This window comes from Pinus tabuliformis, chromosome 9, assembly GCF_031772625.1.
Source record: "Pinus tabuliformis cultivar Carrire ecotype Pingquan chromosome 9, CPIR1, whole genome shotgun sequence".
In the NCBI taxonomy this organism is placed as follows: Eukaryota; Viridiplantae; Streptophyta; class Pinopsida; order Pinales; family Pinaceae; genus Pinus; species Pinus tabuliformis.
The window spans coordinates 1,115,968,681-1,115,989,778 of NC_142307.1; positions in this window are offsets into that span (position 1 = coordinate 1,115,968,681).

The window sequence follows — 21,098 nt, forward strand, 5'->3', positions numbered from 1 at the left end:
CCTTCACATTAATTATCAACCCAGGGACGACTTTTTATTTCAAGAGTGTACTCAGTCCGAGGCGGATATTTACTCAAGAGTAATGTTTTGCAGTATAGTGCTTAAAATGCAAAAGTAAATGAAACCTGGAAACAAAATCTAAGTGGAACAACAAGAAACTGAAATTTCCTAAACTAAATCATTCACTCAAACAACCATCAATCGAGGATACAGTAGCAATAACTCATTCCTCTGGATATTGATGCAATTGAAATCAAACCGGAACAAGACAATCAATCTGGGAACAAGAAAGTAATAACCAATGTTCTCTACAGTCAAAAGTCTTGCTTTAAAGCAATTAAAAGGAAATCGAAATTGAACTAAAGCTGCCATTGAAAGTAAACTAGGAAAACTCTTTAAAAGCAAACTATTGCAATTAATCAACAAAAATGAACAACAAAGTAAATGGGTTGATCCAGGTGGATGTTGGTGGCCACCCACCTATCCCATTTGGACCCCCACAATTGTCCCTTTCAGTCTTTTTCAGTTTCCTAAATTGTAGCACAGTTTACTATTTTTAGCAGTTTTTTGGGTCCTGAACTTCCGGAGCCGTTTTGAGGCCCTAAATGACGTTTTTTTGGGAATCTGGTGCAACATGGGTCCATGGACCGATGTTTCCTCCCAAAGTGGTAGTACTCGGATAGATCTTTCTAACGAGCTATCGTACGCGTCAAACGGAGATCGTATGCCAAAGTTACGACCCCGGTAAATTGATGTACCAATTTACCCAAACGGGGCCCACAATTTGGCGTTTCATCTTCTAGGGTTAGGTTTCGGGATGTGAAGGGTTTTCCATTGTTTCTCAACAATAAATAGGCCTTCGAGCCTCATTGTAACACAGTTCAGAACAGTTCAGAGGCATGTAGCCACACATCTCTTCTCAGAGATAAGCTACCATCGCCCTAGCTGGTTTATTTCCATTTCTGGTTGTAAGCATATTTCAGTATTTTCCATTAATGAAATGAAGCATTATTTCCACTGCATCTCTGTGGTTATGGTTATTGCACCTCTGTATTTATGGTTATCTCTGTAATCTATTGCGTTCCCATTTAAATCTGGATCAGTGGTATCAGAGCGGTCTGCTTTTTCTCTGTTTTTCTTTGCATGTCCCCAACGAGGTCAGGATATAAGGAGTTAGGGCTTGAACTGGTCGAACCTTTGCAAGACCAGCCTCGCAAATCCCGACGGCCTCCCATGGTGGATGAGAAGAAAGACGAGGGGGCAGGAGATCCTATCAAAATCTTGCTCGAAGAAGCGCTCGAGTGGCAAAGGAACGCGATGATGTATAGCTTTGCGCAGATTCTTCAGCGGCTACCCAGAGGCGACGCATCGGCTTCCAACAGTGACTCTGGAAATGCCACACCCTTCAAGGTACAAGTTAATTTTGAAATCCCCATATTCGAGGGTCAAATAGACGTAGATGCTGTAGATAAATGGTTAAATATGCTAGATGGGTATTTTTCTGTTCATGAATTTTCAAATCGGGAAAATATTGTTTTCGCTCTTCTCAAAGCAGCCCCCCACGTCAAGGACTGGTGGGAAACCTACTGCGAGCAGAAGGATGAAAGCACAGGCTCACTATTTTCAGCCTCACCCACTTGGAATGACTTCCGGGATGCCATCAAGGAGCAATACTACCCTGTCGGAAGCTATGAGGACAAATACATCAAATGGACCACACTACGGCAGGGACGAGACCAAGGTGTGCCAGAGTTCACAAACATTTTTCATACCCTTCGCACACAGTTGGGTATCAAAGATACTGAGCTGCATCTGGTACTCAAATACCGTGGCTACCTACACAAATACATCCAGGAAGAGATGGGGTTCTTGAACATCTCCTCACTCGGCACATCATACCGATACGCTGTCAAAATCGAGCAAAAGTTCAAACAGAAGAAGCGAGACTTTGGATCTGCAAATCCGAAGCCCAAAGGACAAAGCCAAGGCGGGGTGACCCAAGACAACCCGTCGAAGCCGCAAGAAAAGTACAATGCCATGAAGCCGAAGAAGGACACAGGGAAGTGGTGTGAGTTCCACAAGAGTCCCACTCATAACACAAGTGAGTGTCAGACCAAGCAGTCGCTGGTGGCCGAGTTGAAGGCTTCCGAATCAGATGCATGTTCTGACCCTGAGCCAGAACCCAACAAGGGGAATGGCAAAGGGAAGCAGATCATTGATGCGGATCCCAGCACCACTGTTGCCACTGCTAAGATCTAGAAATATGAGCCCGAAAATCCAGAGGAAGGGGAGCGCCTTTTCCACTCATAGATGTGGGTGAAGGGTTCGCCACTACAATTCATTGTCGACAGTGGCAGCCAAAAGAACCTCGTTTCAGCAGAGGTCGTGAAGCGGTTGGGCCTACCGACCACACTGCACCCGCAGCCGTACAGTATCGGGTGGCTTCACGAAGGACGAGATCTGAAAGTTCGCCAGCAGTGCCGTCTTCCCTATAGCATCAAACCCTTCACAGACGAGGTATTGTGTGATGTTACACCTCTGGATGTTTGTGATGTATTATTAGGACAGCCATACTTGTGGAGGCGACATGCTGTGCATGAGTCTAGGCCTCGTGCTGTCATTATTTCTTTGAATAATTCATTATACAGGATACCGGAGGTAGCCCCACCTACCGCCACATCTTTGATCACTACCAAGAAAGGAAGCAAGCTCATATCACAGACCAGGAAATTCATCTGTCTGGCTCACTTCCAAAGTAAGGGGAAGATCGTTGCTACATCCATGACCCCCGCAAGGGGTTCCTCCACGCAACAACAACAACAACAAAGGGATACGGTCATGACAAAACACAGGAACAACTTCTCCTCACCCACACGGGTACCACACAAGTTTCAGGTGGACAACAAAGTTTGGTTGCATCTGCAGAGAGAACGCCTTACCAGAACCCATCAGAAACTCAGGCCACTCCGACATGGTCCTTACAGCAGTACCAAGGCTATGGGGAACAATGCTTTGGAGTACATCATTCCTCCATTCCTTCGCCTGGACCAAATGTTCAATGTGGACCATCGTCAACCATGCTTCCCACCATCACTGGACACATCAGAGATTGCAGGACAAGTTCAGCAGATGGAGGAACTCAACGCAATGGGGACCATTGCTTCCTAAGGGGGGAGGAATGATCCAGGTGGATGTTGGTGGCCACCCACCTATCCCATTTGGACCCCCACAATTGTCCCTTTCAGTCTTTTCAGTTTCCTAAATTGTAGCACAGTTTACTATTTTTAGCAGTTTTTCGGGTCCTGAACTTCCGGAGCCGTTTTGAGGCCCTAAACGACGTTTTTTTGGGAATCTGGGGCAACATGGGTCCATGAATTGATGTTGCCTCCCAAAGTGGTAGTACTCAGATAGATCTTTCTAACGAGCTATCGTACGCGTCAAACGGAGATCGTATGCCAAAGTTACGACCCCGGGAAATTGATGTACCAATTTACCCAAACGGGGCCCACAATTTGGTGTTTCATCTTCTAGGGTTAGGTTTCGGGATGTGAAGGGTTTTCCATTATTTCTCAACAATAAATAGGCCTTCGAGCCTCATTGTAACACAGTTTAGAACAGTTCAGAGGCATGTAGCCACACATCTCTTCTCAGAGATAAGCTACCATCGCCCTAGCTGGTTTATTTCCATTTCTGGTTGTAAGCATATTTCAGTATTTTCCATTAATGAAATGAAGCATTATTTCCACTGCATCTCTGTGGTTATGGTTATTGCACCTCTGTATTTATGGTTATCTCTGTAATCTATTACGTTCCCATTTAAATCCGGATCATGGGTAGAAAACTGTAATTAAAGGAATATGAACAACAAACTCTAATTAATGGAAATCAACAACAAAATACCTTGAAGCCTAAATCATTCATTCGGAAAAATAAGCAATGTATCAGTCAAGGGTTCGACAGCAATAGCCCATCCCTTTAGAAACTGATGGAAAGGAAATTAGAACATGGACCACGGGTCTGGGAGTTAGGCAGTAAATGCCAGGGTTCACTACAGCCACAGATCGTCTCTCACACCAAAATTAAGATAATGCAAATAACAGGAAATGGAACAGCAGATTAAATATGAATGTACAACAATCCAAATCAAGCACGCAACACACTTATCATTAAAAGGGACAGTAATCCAAGCTTCGATACAATATGCATGAATCACAGTTATAAAGTAACAACAAGTGTAATGGAACAACAATCCCGAATAAACAATAGTCACAATTTAAGAATACATCATACAGTTGTACCGATTTAGGAACATACAGCACGGTTAATCTGTAATCGAATGACAATCTGTAAGGAACAACAATGTTATATCAATTATTAAAAGGAACAGCAATGCAATACAAAGTTAAAATGATAACATAGCATTCCTATTGCAGATAACGATAGTATCCAATCAAGTATATCTAATAGCGCTGATATGTAAAACAGTAAAGTGCGTCAGATTACTGAACAGAGTAAAAGAAAGAGATCAAACCACACATGAAGCATAAAGATATAATACAGCAGCAGCGTACTCCACCAGAGGCTGGGCCCTTAGCCACCAGCGGATGCTGCTAGGTTACTTCAGGATCAAAGATGGAATGGCAACTAGATTTATATTAAAATATCAAAGAAGAGTTACAGTGGATTACAACAAGAAATCTCTCAATCTCTCAGCCATTATCCATTCTCTCTGCCATCCTCAATTCTGAATCTCTAATTCATCCTCAATTCCATCATTTGAATCCCTCCCATCTCTGATCTCTATTTTCATTTAAATAGAGAGAGATCAAAGAGCAGTTACAATAGAGATAACTACAACATGATTTCTATTACAAAATTGGATTGTTTCCAACCAATTGATAAACAAGAAGATATATTTCCATCCAGCTTTCAACAAGAGCAAGACGAATTTGTCTTTTCAGCTGAGATTTGGAGGACGGCCGCAACAACAAATCTAAGAAAATCGTGCTCAAAGAACCCTACGTTTCTCTCAGTACATGCCGAATATGGGAAAACCGTTCTTTGATGAAGTTAATTGGGTCTGTTCTAGACAAAACCCATGTTCCGGATTTTCCAGATTCTGCTTCATTTGCTCATAATCTCAACCTCAAAACCATCACTTCTTATTCTAGCGAATTTCTGAGTTGGCGCTTTTAATGATCAAATCTTCAATCTGGAAATTATCTTGGAGGCTAAAAATGGTGAATAATGTTACAATTGATTTATTAAAACTATCATTGATAAAATCATGCATAATCATCAATTTATTAGAAATAAAGGAGAATAAATAATATTCATTCATAGAAGCATAAATCATCATAAAATGGATTTATATAATAGATTATAATAAATGACATGATGAAGAATAGTAGAAATGGGTGGAATAAGTGTTCAAAAGTGATAATAATAATGGCATATTAATGGCCCAACACTTACTAGGTTGGATTCGCCCGAAGGATGAACTTACAGTGCAAGCATATGCTATCCCCTTCAATCTTGCGATAAAAATAATTGGGGTACCTACTAGAAATGGTGGGGGAAAATTTGGAAATTCAATCAGTCATGTCAGAAGCTCACTCTTGAACATGACACTATTTGTTTCGTGTCGGGTTGGGATATCCTCCTTTTCATCATTGACCTTCCTGCATTGGGCTGCTCATTTTTTTCCTTCCATTTGATCTCTACCACATCATCATGACCACCAATCCTATGGATCCCAAAGCTTCCAAACTCTGGAATCGTGTGGCCAATATGTTCAAGAGTTAGTCCCTCTATAGTTACACTTACTCCTGATCCTCTGTATCATCTAAAATCATTTGCATCCCTTTGTCTCAAGTCGATGATGTGGGATACATCATTACCTTCCTTAGACAAGGTTGCTTCTTGTCGACTTCATCTCATTATCCAGGAAGCTGGTCGAGAGACTCCTTTCCAATACCTTAGAGCTTGCATGCCGTAATGGAAAGTTATTCACACTCGACGACAAGTTCACATAATTGGCTTTCAATTGGGTGATTTCACATGTGTTCGACATCAGTTCCTTCATTCACATTTCGTGAACTGTTCTTCCAGTACCTTGAGAGCCATTATCATTATTGGTGGTTTCTCTCGCGCTTGTTAATGGTTCACATCATTGACGGTAATCAAGCGACTTCCTAGCATGTTCAACTTGAACACATTCATTCGCATGTTAGGATTTGTACTTTTATCAGGTCATTTGGAGTGTAAGATCCTGGGCTAAGATTACATTAAGTCCAGGTTGCGAGGTGATGGGACATGGTCATGTTGATATACATGTCTCTTTCAGATGGATGGCTGCGACCATACCATGAGTTGTTATATGTGATCCTTCTCATTATTGGATGGTTGTGACCATACCTTGGTTTCGTTATTATCCTTTCTGCTGGATAGCTGCATCCATACCATGATTCGTGTATTATTCAGATTTTTTGGGTGACGTATATGTATCTATGCTTGCTTGCAAGTTCTCCGACGATAGACTCTGGTTCCCCACACACACTTTTAAACCATTTCACTCCTCACTCTATTTCGTCCTTCATGCTTTAGGGGGCATCTATTACATAGCATTTTGTCACTGTCCCTGTACTACCCGTCCACAATCCTGGAGGACCTCTACAGTGTACCCGACATGCTTTCCTATCATGAAGAAACTCCCATTGTGTCCCTCTTCATGAGCAGAACAATTCCCTTTTGCATCATTTCCCAAAAATCTTCTATTTATCCCAGTTTACAAGACTGACACTAATGACCCATGTCCTCTTGGTGCCGATATGCAGGGTTTACAACTGCCCCTAGCGCCGATTGAATCGATTGAGCCATTTCTCAGTCACGCTGATCCTCTTTTGGAATTTTTTTTAAATATGGAGCCAAAGCTTCTAGCTCTAGAAGCTTTGTAACGGAAGTCTAGTAAATGGTTAGGCCGGATGGAGTCAAGGAGTTCAGTTTGGGCTCCCTTTCCCTATTAGGATGGAACTAATCCAAGAGATAAGACCTTCTCCCATGAGAAGAGGAACCATCTCCCCTCCATCCCAGCTATATAAACCTCTCTTTTCCCAAGCACAAGTTAGCTTTTAGTCCTAATTAAGTTCTGGCTAAAGTTTTCATTTTGGAGTAGTCAACAAACTACCCATAGTTTGTAGCTTTCTAGTTTGTGTTTAAGGGGGAATTGTGAGTTTGGTTTGGTGTGAAGACTAGAGGGAAGAGCCTTGAGACTACCATTGTTGAGGTTGTCCATAAGGTGCTAGCAGAAGTGTGGGAACTCGGATATGCTGGAGGAGAACAACAACGTCAAGGCATTGGTTGTAATCTCTTCTTGAACTAATATAGATGCAACTTGCAATTATTTTCCTACATGAAATGTCATCTCACATATTTATGGCTTAATGTTACTTGACGTGTTAAGTAGGCTAAATACAATATTGTATGCCATTACGTTTGTTTTTTGTTGTTGTTTGCTTGTTTGAGGTGTGCACAGGAAGGAAACGAAAGATAGCTGGAGCGAGGAAGCATGATCATCACCAAGCGGAAAAATGTTCTAAGAGGTAGGCCCTCTTAATTGATTCTAGCCTAAGGAAATCTTCCATAGATTGTTTTCTTGTGACTAGACCTGCTCTCTTGGGCTAGAGGAATTGTTTGTGTCCACACTTAGAATTTACCTGCATCACAATCCCATAGCACATCCAGGACTCTTTGACACATCCGGCTCAGCTATTCATAGGTAAGTGGTCTCAACTTGTCTTTTTCAGTATTTCTGTCGCTTTTTGTGTATTCACTTGTGTCATTGTTGTTTTCTTGATTTCTTTGAATTCCTGCTGTCATTTACATATATTCTAGCTTTTCCTATCTCTGTTTCAATTTTCATTGCTATCTCACTGCCGCGCATGCATGAAACTGTTTTGCACAGACATTCGCCCAACAGGTGAATGGCCTAACCCACATGCATGTTGATCTGTTAGCTCAATCTTCCATTCATTTTTTACATGCATTTTTTATCACTTTTGCTATCACTTAGTGTCACCATGCATTTCATCGACTTAGTTGCTTTCACTTGCTAGTCGGCAAGTAGGGCCAACCTTGGCTCGGTCTCTCCCTTCACCAAGAAGACATTGTGTAATTTGGAAAAGGAAGGCTCACCTTCCTCTCCATATTTGTGCATTATGGTCCAAAACTAACCTCCTGGACTGAATTGCACATTTCTGGAGGTCTGTGGCTGCTTGGCCCAAAAAATTGTGCAAATTTTCCCCTGGGTCAGCAGTCTTTCATAGCTGGAATCGCGCATTGTGCAATCCCAGCAGCCAACTGCCCAACTGGATTGCGAATTTTGTAGATCCAACAGCCATTCCAACCTCCCAGTCAGCCCAAACTTCCTTTTGTGCAGTTCTAGTAGCCAGTCACTCAGCCTCCCAGTGAGATTTTCACAATCTTGCTCATCAGTTCCCCAGGTATGTGTTGTGACCTTCCCTGGATTTACATTATTTTCACTGACATATTTCTTACCATGCATACTGCTCATTTCTAGATCTTTTAGGTGTTCATTTGTCTCAATTGCTTCCAAGAGAATAGGATCCCAGGACATTAATGGTGTTGCAGCTGGAACATCAGTTGAACTGGTGTCCTCTAGCATGTCGATCTACGAAGATACGAAGTTGTATCTAGACAAGGACATGAAACTGAAGTGGCAAGAGGTGAATGAAATGTTTGCGAGTAATTTTGGGGAAGATCTTGAAGACCATTAGGTGCATGTGAAAATTCATAAGTCTGGCCTGTACCGAATTGCATGCAGATACCCTGTTTTCCCATGTGCGGATATGATTCAATGGATCATCTCTCACACTGACCTCGACATGATGGCCTTGAGCAATGTTAATGGGACAAAGCTTGCAACCTTCTAGGCATGAGATTGCAATGAGATGTATCATATGGATGAGCCCATGATGGTCATGACCCCTCCGTTCAGCTTTCCAAACAGCAGAGGCCACTCCATAGATATTCTGAAGGATTGGGTAAAGGAGCCAGTTCATTTCAAGATGACCCATAACCAGATCTATAAGACGAAGATATTGTGGGAGGCATACCAATAATTGGTCATATTTGCATGTCAACTGAGTGGCCAGGAAAGCACTAAGACCTTCCCTCAGAGTTGGGTGGTCACGTTGGACCAAAAGGCTAGAGAAGGAAGACCATGCAACTGGTTTGGTATACTGGCTCATCAGATGAAGGAGAAAGTCATGAAGGCTTGACAGTCGCTCGACGGCATGCATGTAGAGAGTTATATGTTTGCCTACATTCTAGATGCAGTCTATGACCAACATGAGTTCCCGAGCTTAGAGTAGGCATGGTAACTGGTGGAGACTATTGTGAGCACATATTTCAAGCTATTGTCTGAGTTCAGCTTTAGAGGAGTGATCAAACAGCTGTCTGACCATCTTGTCGCCCTAGTGTATAGGTTGATATTCGAACAAGATCCACCCTCCATGTTAGAAGAAGCAATGAAGGCATTGTTAGGCATCGTAGATTGGTATGCCTCACCAGACGACATGCTCATCCGATTTTTCAACGTGGAGAAGCCTCTGTGTGTTCTGCCAAAGCTTGCTTTGGACGTGCTTGTCATGTAGGAAGTAGCGTGTCATACCTCAATAGGATTAATAACTAGGCTGTAGCAGAAGAAGAAGGCACCTTGGACCACTCTTCCATTGTGGATTGGGTTATACGAGATCCAGAGCATCAAGCAAGAGGATGTCAAATCTGAACAAATGAGGAAGTACCCATTCAACCTCCGCATCTTCAACCCGTATGACCCAAATTGCATTGTGAAGTATCAATGCATGAGAGTTCAGTTCAAGTAGATGCATGGGAATTTAATTGGGCCGAGGAAGAGTCATGGAGGTATTGTTACCATTACTCCAGACCCAATGAATAGATCATTTTCGCCATAGAATGGTTAGCACGACAGCATAAAGTAGCACCACGGAGAATGCCAATAATAGCAGCAATAGCAGAGGCAGCAGAGCCAAGCATACCTGTGTGCAACAAAGGGAAGAGAAAGATTGTCGACCGCATGGAGGAGGAAAAAAGCTACAAGTTTCAAGCAGATCCACTTGTAGAACAAGCAGCTATGGCTATTCAACATAAGAGGTAGCAGCGTGACAAGTGAATCACGTGAAGGCAGAGGGATCATAAGAGAATGGAAGGAATAGATAAGGAGTTGCATGAGCTAAGGGAGAAACTCCAGAAATAACAAGAGCTACACCAACATCAGAAGGAAGCGTAGCAGTAGCAGATTCAGCAGGGGGCACATCACATGAAGACAGATGAAGCAGCTCCCATACAAGTAGCTAATTCTTCTGAATAACTGGCATCAAGAGAATAGGGTGAACCCTCGCAGGGGAAAGACTTTACTCATGAGATGGAATAGGATTTTGAAGAGTTGGATGCAGACATGGAGAAACAGGAGTTCGAACAGGATACCAACCTCATGCCTGACCATAGAGAGGCTAGCTCGCCCGCTTCCATGCATCCAGATGATGAGAAAGTCTCAAATGACCAAGGCTGCACTTAGATCCTTGGTGGTAAGCCAGAAGCAGAGATGCGCAACAGCTCATTTGATGAATCTCAACATAGAGTTGTGCACCTTGACAGAGTACCAACTCTAGAGGACCGAACATCCCGTGTACAATTTAAAGAACAAGTGATCGTGACTGATGTGCACAAGGACCCAACTGCTTTGGCCGATGCAACTAGAGTGTGTGATCCAAAATGGATCCTAAAACCTCTAAGTCTTCATGTATATTAACTATCAAAAGCACTATCCGAAGGGAAAACAATGAAAGAATGGCGGAAAACAGAGCTTAGCAAGGGTTATAGTAACATTACATAGGAGCCGTCAGATCAGACCGATCAACGGTCCAAATCAAATCGGGATATCGCAATCAAGAGAAGTCGGCGGAGTATATTGGAGGCGACCCTATGGAAATCGCGATACCGTTCAACGCGATTTAACGAGGACTGTTGATCGAGTGCGCAGATCGATGAACCAGATCAAATCGCAATATCGCATCGCTATAACACAAAGGGAAGACTTACCGGAGGCCCGAAGACCATGCGATATGTGATTGCGATATATTGCATCACAGGGATTCAAAGGAGCAGGGCTGATACAACATGCGACTTGAGATAGCCGGACTTGACGGGGTTTATAAATGCGAATCTATAAGTTTTGAGTTCTAATATAAAATATTTTTTCGGGCTTTTTTGTGTATTAGCGCATTTCCGTAATAAAACCGAAATACAAAGGACATGACCTGAAGTGATAAAGTCGGACCTGAAAGGTTTATAAATGCAGCTTTGGGTTATTTTAGTTCTGTTGTAAGCGGGATTTCGGGGCGAGCCTTAGGTGGTAAGTGGTATTGGATGGGCTCTGCCCGATCCCATACACTAGCCGACACGTGGCTTGGCACAGGAGAGAGAAAATCGCCTTTTCGAGTGGGTAATCTTCGTGCACATAAGCCACTCGAAATAGATATCAGCCGTTGGATTGGAGATCATGCAGATCAACGGTGGGCTTGCAATAGTGATCCAAGGTGGACCCGATAGGATTATAGGGTGGATTCAATATTATTTGAAGTCTAATAGAAAGTGTTTTTACAGATTTCTCATTGTTTTCTGTGTATTTCTTTGTCTAAATAGAGAAACTACTTTTTGGGATTTCACCTGCGCCAGTGGTCCTTTCCGTTACTAACAGGTGGCCACCATACCTTAGGGAATTTAGCAATGATTGTTAAACGCTCGAGAAGGAGATGAAGGGACAGCGGCCGGGAGTCAGAGAGCCCAAAAGGGGAGATGAATAGACAAGTGCTGATAGGCTTAAAAGCCATTCAATGGCATAGACAGAGGAGGCAGTTGCTAAGACAAAGAGAAAGCAAAAGACAGAGAGCAAGAGGGTGAGTCTGTGTACTCTTGTAGACTTGAGGATTTCAAGTAAATCCCTGTTGTTTTGTCACTGTTGTGTTGAGACTCAGTTTTGAGCTCACACTTGTAATAATCTGCTCTTGAATACATAATATAGAGGTTGACACTGAAAGTTGGACCAAGAGATGTAGCGAGGAAGTCTGGTGAACTCCTTGATTATTTGTTGTGTTGATGTGTGTAACTGTTATGTTTGCTAACTGCTCATTGTCTATATTATTTGCAATATTTTTGATTCGTTGCACTAAGTAATATAAGAATTCTTGCACATGAGTCTGTAATACCTTTATATTGATTTAAGATCTCATTTTCATATCAGTATACCGAAGCCACTAGCTCTAGTGTTCACTTCCTCATGCGAATGGCAAAGGAACTACAAGTGGCCAAGAAGGGGGGAGACTTGGTAACAATGTCCACCAGATCTAAACTGAAGAATGAAATACTGGAGGAAGTGTTGTCCTTCAACATGGTTATGCGAGGATTGTACACCAAGTTTGGTACCATGCATCAATCAGTTGTTCATCTTCACGGATGGTAGCATCCATGTGTGAGAAGATCTCATATCTTGAATAACATACATGTTGTCATTTATAGCATGCGAGCATGGACGATGAAGTATAAAGGAGCCTTTCTTAATTTTCCCAAGATGATGAAGACCAACGTGGTTGAGCTGCAAGCACATATCCAAAGTTAGATCCAGAACTATGAGGACCTACCCCAATTATCACTAGCATATAGGCTTCCCATGCACGAGTATTCAAGAGCATGGAAGTTGTTGTGCACACATATGAGATTCCATCACTTGGGACTCTCACCCAAGTGAAGACCAAGAAGCAAGTCCAACAAGAGCTTGACTCGTACTTCGACGAGTTGATGTGCATCACCACCGGTCCGTACTTGCATATCAGTGAAGACATCATGCGCAATTATGTTGTTGGTTCAGTCACATTGAGGACAATGATGTGCATTCTTTCAGATGAGTTCGATAAAGGATCCCAAGCAATGTACCCAAATGCCAAGGAGGTAAGGTTCAAGTTGCAAACGGATGTCACAGCGTAACACACGGACACTATCAAAGACTACCAATCTTGGCACCAATATGTTATTGTTGATCAGCATGAGGATGTTGAGTAGCTAGACTTATATAGTTGTCTAAGTCAGAGTGGTGTCTAGTTTGGCTTGTTCAAGCCATTGTTCACATGGGTACATGTGCATTGTAATGTTGAGTCATGTCAAGTGTAAGCCAAATCACAAGAGTGAATGTAAGAGTCATAGAGTAGGTGAAGAGTCATGAGGGTAGTTGAATGGTCACAAAGGGGAATGTCAAGGGTCACCCCACCCTTTTCTATAAATATTCCCTCATAACTCGTTGTATAGGCTTTTAGTCTGCCAAGCCTCTACTAAGACTATCTTGAAGAAGGGTTGGATAGTATTGTAACGCACCTTGGCTTCTCCACTGCACGGAGCTAGTACATCTCTTTGGAGGTGTAGTCAGATGTGGCTGTAATGTTCCACTGATGGGGTTAGCAAGTTTACATGGTGTATTTTATGATTGTGACTTACACTTCTTTATACAATGAAAACCAACACATTTTCATGCATATGTTTTTATTATAGTTGGATTGCTCTGGTTTCCTTAATGATATATGTTGTTTAACTTACGTACTTGTATATGATCTGATTTGTATGCAATTATATGAATCTTGTTGTTAATGTGTTGCATATGTTGTTAATGATTTCACCGTCCATGTCGATTGCTCTGCTAGACATCAAACAGACCTTTCTCTGAGCGTTGTTATATCAACCTTCACACTCGTCTCGGACTGATTCGTGCGTGTTGTTCATGTTATCTTACCTTTTATGATGTGACTGTCGCATCCGTGTTGACTATTCTGCCAGAAGTTGTGCATGTCCTTTGTGTTGTGTGTTACTAGCTGAGTTGGGACTGATCCCTTTCAACCTGGAACTCACGTTCACCTTCCTCTCCCTTTGAAGTGTTATAACCTCTCATACTCATTCCTTGACTCTTTGCATCGATCACACCCTTGCTACTGACAGATTTATCTTACTTGCCTCTGTGCAACATCGCTATCAAGGCATTACCTTACGACCCACTGTTCAGACTCCTACACCAAACGGTCTGAGGTCTAATTGAGACTTCTTATCAGGGAGATCCCCTTGACATGTTGGTGGGTCCAACACTGTCAATAGAAGGTTAGAAAATATAGAGGTGGATGTGGCGGGAGTAAAAACATATACTGAATTCGAAGTAATTGATATAAGGGGTGACAAGGACCCATACCCAACACTCCTTGGTATCAACTGGGCATATGAAAACTATGTTTTCATTGACCTGAAGAAAAAAATAATTCTCTTTGAAGTAGAAGGGGTGCAGGTGATACAACCCTTGGACCCCTATCAAGGATCAAAGTTCACAGAACTTGTGGATGACAAAGATGAGCCAGGAATGCTAGACTAACTGTACAAACTAACGAAAAGAAAGAGGGAGGATTATATAAATCCTATAGTAGGAGAATCTGTCAGCTGGAGGAGTATTCGAAGCTCATAAGCTGGTTTACAAGCCACGTGGAATGAATGGAAGTAAGGGGGATACGAACTTGATACCAGACGATGTCTAAAGATATGCAGGATAAACTAGATAGGGGCAAAGGTAACCAACTATCCCAAATTCCATGGTATTGAATCAATAAATTTTTCTTTTAAACAAAGTAGACAGAGACATAAGACAAAATCACAAGGTTCTATGACTAGATATCACGTTACACGCCACCCCGACAAGGTGGTGGAGAACGCACCGCAACACGTTGCGTGAATGGGGAACCATAAAGCAAGCAATGAGAGAGAGGTTTAGTCAAGAAGAATACCGGCCATAGAATACAGTGAAGTATAGAGGCAATGTAGATCCTAAGAAGAATCTAGAGGACTACATAGAAAATTTGGAAAGAGAAAGGCTTCCGAAAGAACTTTGGGTGCATGTATTTTTGCACACTCTAGGCATAATTCTGTAGGCATAGTACATACAAGAGGAAGTTCATAAACAAAAACATATTTGGATGTCATGGATAGCTAGTTCAATAATAGATTCTCGTTCAAATATGTTGATTGACGCATGGTTGAAACCTCATATGCCATCAAAGGATCCTATTCACCCCAGGACAGTTATGGTAAGGTTGTGTTGATGAGAAGTTTCTACAACATTTTTATGAAGTAGGTTATCTAGAATATATGTCTTGTGACAAAGTAGATGCAGAACCATATGAAGATGATTTAGAAGGATTAAGACACTTGACCTTTGAGGAAACATAAGGGGAAAGGGATGTTCAAGAAAGTCCCGAAAGAGAAGTAGCACACCTGCGCCCGATAAAATTGAGAAAGCATAATATTGGATCAGATGATAAACCCAAGATGGAATCCATCAGAGATTACTGAGATGAACAAACAACATGGGAGATCTTTGCCCTATTGCAAGAATACAAAGACTTATTCCCAACTTTGGTAGCTAAGATAAAATGGATGAAAGGGGACATAAGAGAGATGAAGACTGTGCTGAAACCGGATGTCGTCCAGTAAAGAACAGGCCATATAAGCTAAACCCAAGACTGAAAGAAAAGGTCAAGAGGGAGATTGAAAAACTGCTAGAAGCTAGAATTATATTCCCAATGGATGAAGCAGAATGGATTAGTCCAATAGTTATACAGAAAAAGGAATATGCAATGGATATCAGAGTCTGTTTTGATTACTAAAGTCTGAACAATCCATGTGTGCATGATCCCTTCCCAATGCCATTTAGCGATGAGTTTCCAGACAATGTAGCGGGCAATAGCATAAAGGTTGTTGTTTACTAGGCGATGAACTATGTGTTTAGGGTGCCGAACGATAGTGGTAACGACCAAGCGCGCTTGCTAGGGTCGTGGGGTAGATGGACCTTCATGGTGTCAATTATTATCTAGTGGGAACCTAGTCATCTCCAATTCCTGGTTTATGTTTTCCTAAGGTCCTTCTCTCTAGTGCAGTTGTTGGTGGAGGATTGGAATTCGACGATGCCCATAGTCTTGAAGATAGAATGGATTTTTTGGTGGTTACTTTTTCTTCTTACAAATAGCTCCTTCTTTGTAGGTCAGGGGTTGGGGTGGCTCTTTTTTATGCTGAGGCTCTCCGGAAAATTCAACAAAGGAGGGTTTAATTTTGGTCATAAGGTAGTGTTTTATTCCCTGTTTGGTTGTTTCGGGGTTGAGAGTGTTGAAGATTTGAGTGAGTTAATAGGTGGGTGGTTGGATTTTTCTAGGTAGAAAATTGCAATCTTCCCTCCCTTGTTTCACCTATGGGTTGATAGTGGTGTAGGGTTGGCAAGAAAATCCCACGGTGTGGTTTTTGTTTCGCCGTGTTTGGGAGCTAGGCTTGAACAATGCCGTAAGGAAAAAGCAGGTAGTGTGTGGTATTGTTTGTGGGGGCTTTGGCGAGTGCAATTGGTTGTCTCCTCCTGGGAGGTAGTTCCTTCTCCGGTTATTTTGGGTGGTGGTATAAGGGCGTGTCCAGTCATGCCTTGGTAATGTGGTTGACCATGTGGTGGGGGAGGGAAGCAGTGTCATGTTAGGCAGTAACACAGTGGCTCGAGGTCGGCCAAAGAGAATACAGATAGCAGCGAATAGGAGGAAGTGGTTGCCTCACCTCAAGAACAGTTGCCAGGTAGAGTGGAGGCCCCAGACTCATTGGAAACCATTACAGTTCAGTTGAGAGCCATCTAGACCAATCTGTACATTATGAGAGACCACTGGTATGAGGATCGAAATGAATTGGTGACCTATTTTAATAATACCCAATTATGCCTCAATGAGACCCTGTGTTATAGCTCCAAATCTCACTCTTATGGTTTGTGATGCTGCACTTATGGCCTAGGGCAACCCCTCCTTCCAGACCTGGTCCAAAAATTTAAAAAACAGTGTTTTATTCCCTATACGCGACTTTGCCCTGTGTTAAACGCGTGTACACGCGGGTATGTCATACCCAACCGCGTGTATCTATTAAAACACTTAAAAAAATATAATTTCCTCTTTTTCGGGCGGTGATCGCGGGTTTACCTGCTGGATCACCTGTTAGTGCCCGTGGCCCAACTGTTCCCAACCAACTCCTAACTAAAAAACTACTTTGGAGAGGGTATAAAAAGACATCAAAGGGAAGGCCAAGGGGAGAGAGAAAGGAGAGCAAGATTATTATGCTGAGATTTTTCCCTTAGACCAGGTCTGAAGTCCTTGGTGCATTCTGCACTTCCCCCATTTTGCATAGGAAACCCTTGTTTCCATGTGTATTGGTGATCATTCATCCTTGACATCATCATTGAGTAAGACTTGGAAGGAGCTCTTGTTGGAGGCTAGAGGCTGGAACGAATCCGGGAGGAAGCTTGCTTGGAGCCTGCTGAAGGTGTTCAGGTGATATCTTTCCGATATATGTACTTTATTTGCCTTTATATATAAAGAAACACGTCTTTGTTCCCGAATAATCTTTCTTTATGCTTATAAGATTCTTGTGTTGAATTCTTATGAAAGTAGTTACTTAAAGATTTTTTATAACTAACTTTATAGCATAAAGATGATTTATACATAAACTTCTATACATGTACTGTTGTGTTCTTTGATTTGATTTGTCTTGCAGGTCAGAGAAAGAAGAAGGGAACTCCAAGAAGGGTTTGCACCCTAACGGTCTTCTCGAACGTAGGACCTTAGGTATGTACCCTAAACATTAGAATTTGCTTAAAAGTAAAAAAGATGGCTGTGTGTATGTGTTTCTTTGTATAAGCAATTTTCAGTCTGGTAGAGTCTCAGCCCAAAGGACTCTAGGGGTACTTTCCCTTCAACCACCCTGGAGTTTCTTGAGAGTATATGTCACAATCAACGGTGCCTCAATGATCGCTTGCATGATTTGGAGGCCCGTGTAGAAAACATTTAGTTCCATATGCATGAGCGGGCTGACTTCCATGTAGGCCCTCCTGATCTTCCACCTCACCACCCTTTGTGACATGTTTATCTCGAGTTCTTGGTCTTTTTTGTTATCTTTTGTAATTTAAGGCTAGTAATCCTATCGGAAATAATATCTATCAGGTTGCATCTACTGTTATTTCTAGCACCCCTAGCTCTTCCCTCTATTTTTAATGAAGCTAATGTGGTCATGCAACCTATTTTTGTACTCATGATTTTACTCATGAAAATATAATGAAATTATTTTGACCGAAAAAAAGAAAACTGTAATGAGATTATCTTAAAAATATATGAGTTTGAAAATAAGAATCTTGTCATTGGAAAAGTCAAAAACAATGAAAGATACCAAGCTGAGATTTTTAAACTTGGAAATTTTAGCCCTGCACCCCGTCTAAAAAAAAGTAAACATAAAATTGTTATTACTTTAAATACGAAGATCAAAATTCACTTGCTAGTGATGAGAGTAACATAACTAAGCCCATTTTAGTGAAGTTACTTCTCTTAATAAACAAAACATTAAATCGTTTTAATGATCAACATCTTATAATTGATCACTTTACCACCTTTAAAATTATTATATAAAATTAGAACGATGGGAAGAACAAAACCAAAAGCATTAATCATATGTATTGTTTTCTCAATTTTAAAAAATATTTTAAAATTTTTCTTAACAAAAAAACAAAAACATACATGATAAAAAAATGTGTTTTTACTCCTACCATATTTAAATGTATAAGCAAAAAAACAAAAAAAAATTAATATTAATATTTTTAATTTGTATATAAATTGGATGAGGAAGTAAGTGAGGTTTGTTTTTCCATTGATAAAACCTACAAAACCCTTAAAGACAACATCCATGGAGTAAGCCTTACAGTCGAGGGTGATACTACTGGTGGCTTGAATTTTCGAGTATGCTTCAGTGTCATTCTCAGCTCGAGCTCCAACCCTGCCACTGGAAGTTTCAATTCCAATGGAGTTTGACATATTCAAGAGTGCTAATTCTTGAATTAGAGGAGTCAATATCATATATTGGATTGCTAATTTTAGACTTTGGAGTACTCAGGGTGGGAGTTAGGTTTGGTTTTGAAATTTCACTTGTGAGGGTTTCTACGGTACATGGGAGAGCCATTTTTTTGTAAAAGATAGTTTTTTTAAAGGAAAATCAGTTTGAGGGGAAATTCAACTTGAAACCCTCATATTTGTTTGTAGTTTTTTTGGTATTTGGTTTTCACAAGTAGCAACGGTTATATATCCTAAGGGCTCTCAGGCCAGGAGGGTTTATTGTCTATCTAAACCCTAATTCAACGAATAATGTGGTTACAAAACCCTCTTTTTCCCTAGGCTGTGAGTGGGTGCTGGCATGATTTGGAATTTCAAATGGTGTTAGTTTGCTTTCAAAGGAATATTTGAATAAACTCGACCTACCTCAAGATCTAGAAAAAAAAGGAAAATATTTTTTCTGCAGGATCTTTCCTGCATCCAAGATGACATTATTACCCTAGATTTGGTGAATTTTATAGTCTTTGTGAGACCAACCTCAGAAGGTTCCTTTTGTTTTTATTTCAAAGTCATAGATCTCATCTCTTCACTCGTAACCAAAATTCAAGATCGGATGAGAATCCCATCTAGAAATATTTCGCTCCTATATGAAGGTAGGAACCTTCAAGATCTGAAATCCCTTAGAGAGTATGACATAATTAGTGATGCCCCTATTTATTTAGTATCAATATTAAGAGTTGGAGCCAAATGCTAGGGTGCGTCCTCAACCTCCTAACCCAAATCCTTTAAAGATACACTAAAGCACGACTTTCGCCTCTAAACCCAAAAGGTCTCTCAAGACCATCATTTGTCACTGGATCATACAGCATGCATTCTATCCCTTGAAGTGGATAATCTTGCAACCAACTTCATTTCTATATATTATGAATGATAAGCGATTATTTTTCATTTGCATGGATTTTGGCGATTGGCTACTGCTCTTTAGGAATGGGTGCATCACAATTGGTCTCATAATACAATGTTGTATTTTTGTCCAAAATGATTCTTTATAGTGCTCTTCAAAAATTTAAAGGACTGATAGAAGGTTCTTGATCATGGACCCTGGTTTTGGGGCCATTTTGGTCTCTCATTTCAACCATGGTTTCATTATTTTAATCCTCTTTCCATGATGGCTCTCGAAACTCTAGTCTATGTAAGGTTTCTTAACCTACCCATTCATTTGACACAACTAGATATCTTAGCCGATGTGGGAAACTTACTATGTCACTTCATTAAAATAGACAATAAAGGCTTGTGAAAGGAATCGTCACATTGTTTTGCATATTCGTCAAAGTGTACCTTAGTAAAGGGTTTCCAAGATGAAATCCTTCTCAAGTGGATGGATAGGGTTTATTCACAGTTAGTGGACTATGAAAACATTGTTTTTCGCAGTAGGACTTGTCAATAGCCTGATCATATTGAGAATTCCTACCCTTTTTTGCAAGGGCCCTGTCCCCACCCAAATGCTACGAAAAATAGTTGTAGATGGAAAGAAACAAAGTGAAAAAAAGGATCCAAGGATAATTTGGCTCATAATGAGGACAACACACAACAACACAAGACACATACTGCTAAATTGACTCCTTCAAACTTATCTCAGCCACATGTAAAGCCATCTCATCCCTCAGCAGAGGAATCCCATCCTTCAACATAAAATCAATGAGACTCAACCATAATTTTGGTTTAGTTAATGAGTGGGCCCAAACATATCAAAGAATTTGATCACTCAAATAGTGATAAGGAAACAAAAAATATGGAAAAACCTCCAACAATGGAACTATCTCAAAGAAATGTTTTCATTGTCTCATCTACACTTGTTCTTGATAACTCCTCAAAATTGATTAACATCTGCAAGAAAAAAGGAAAAATCTATGATTAATGACTAGGAATGTAATTAATGTATTGTCTTGTATTTCACTTATATGTGATGCATGGAATCATGTAAGTTATTATTTTGAGGTAATACAAATTAACTTACAAAAAAAACATTATTAATTTTTATAAAAACAAGATATATATATATATATATATATATATATATAT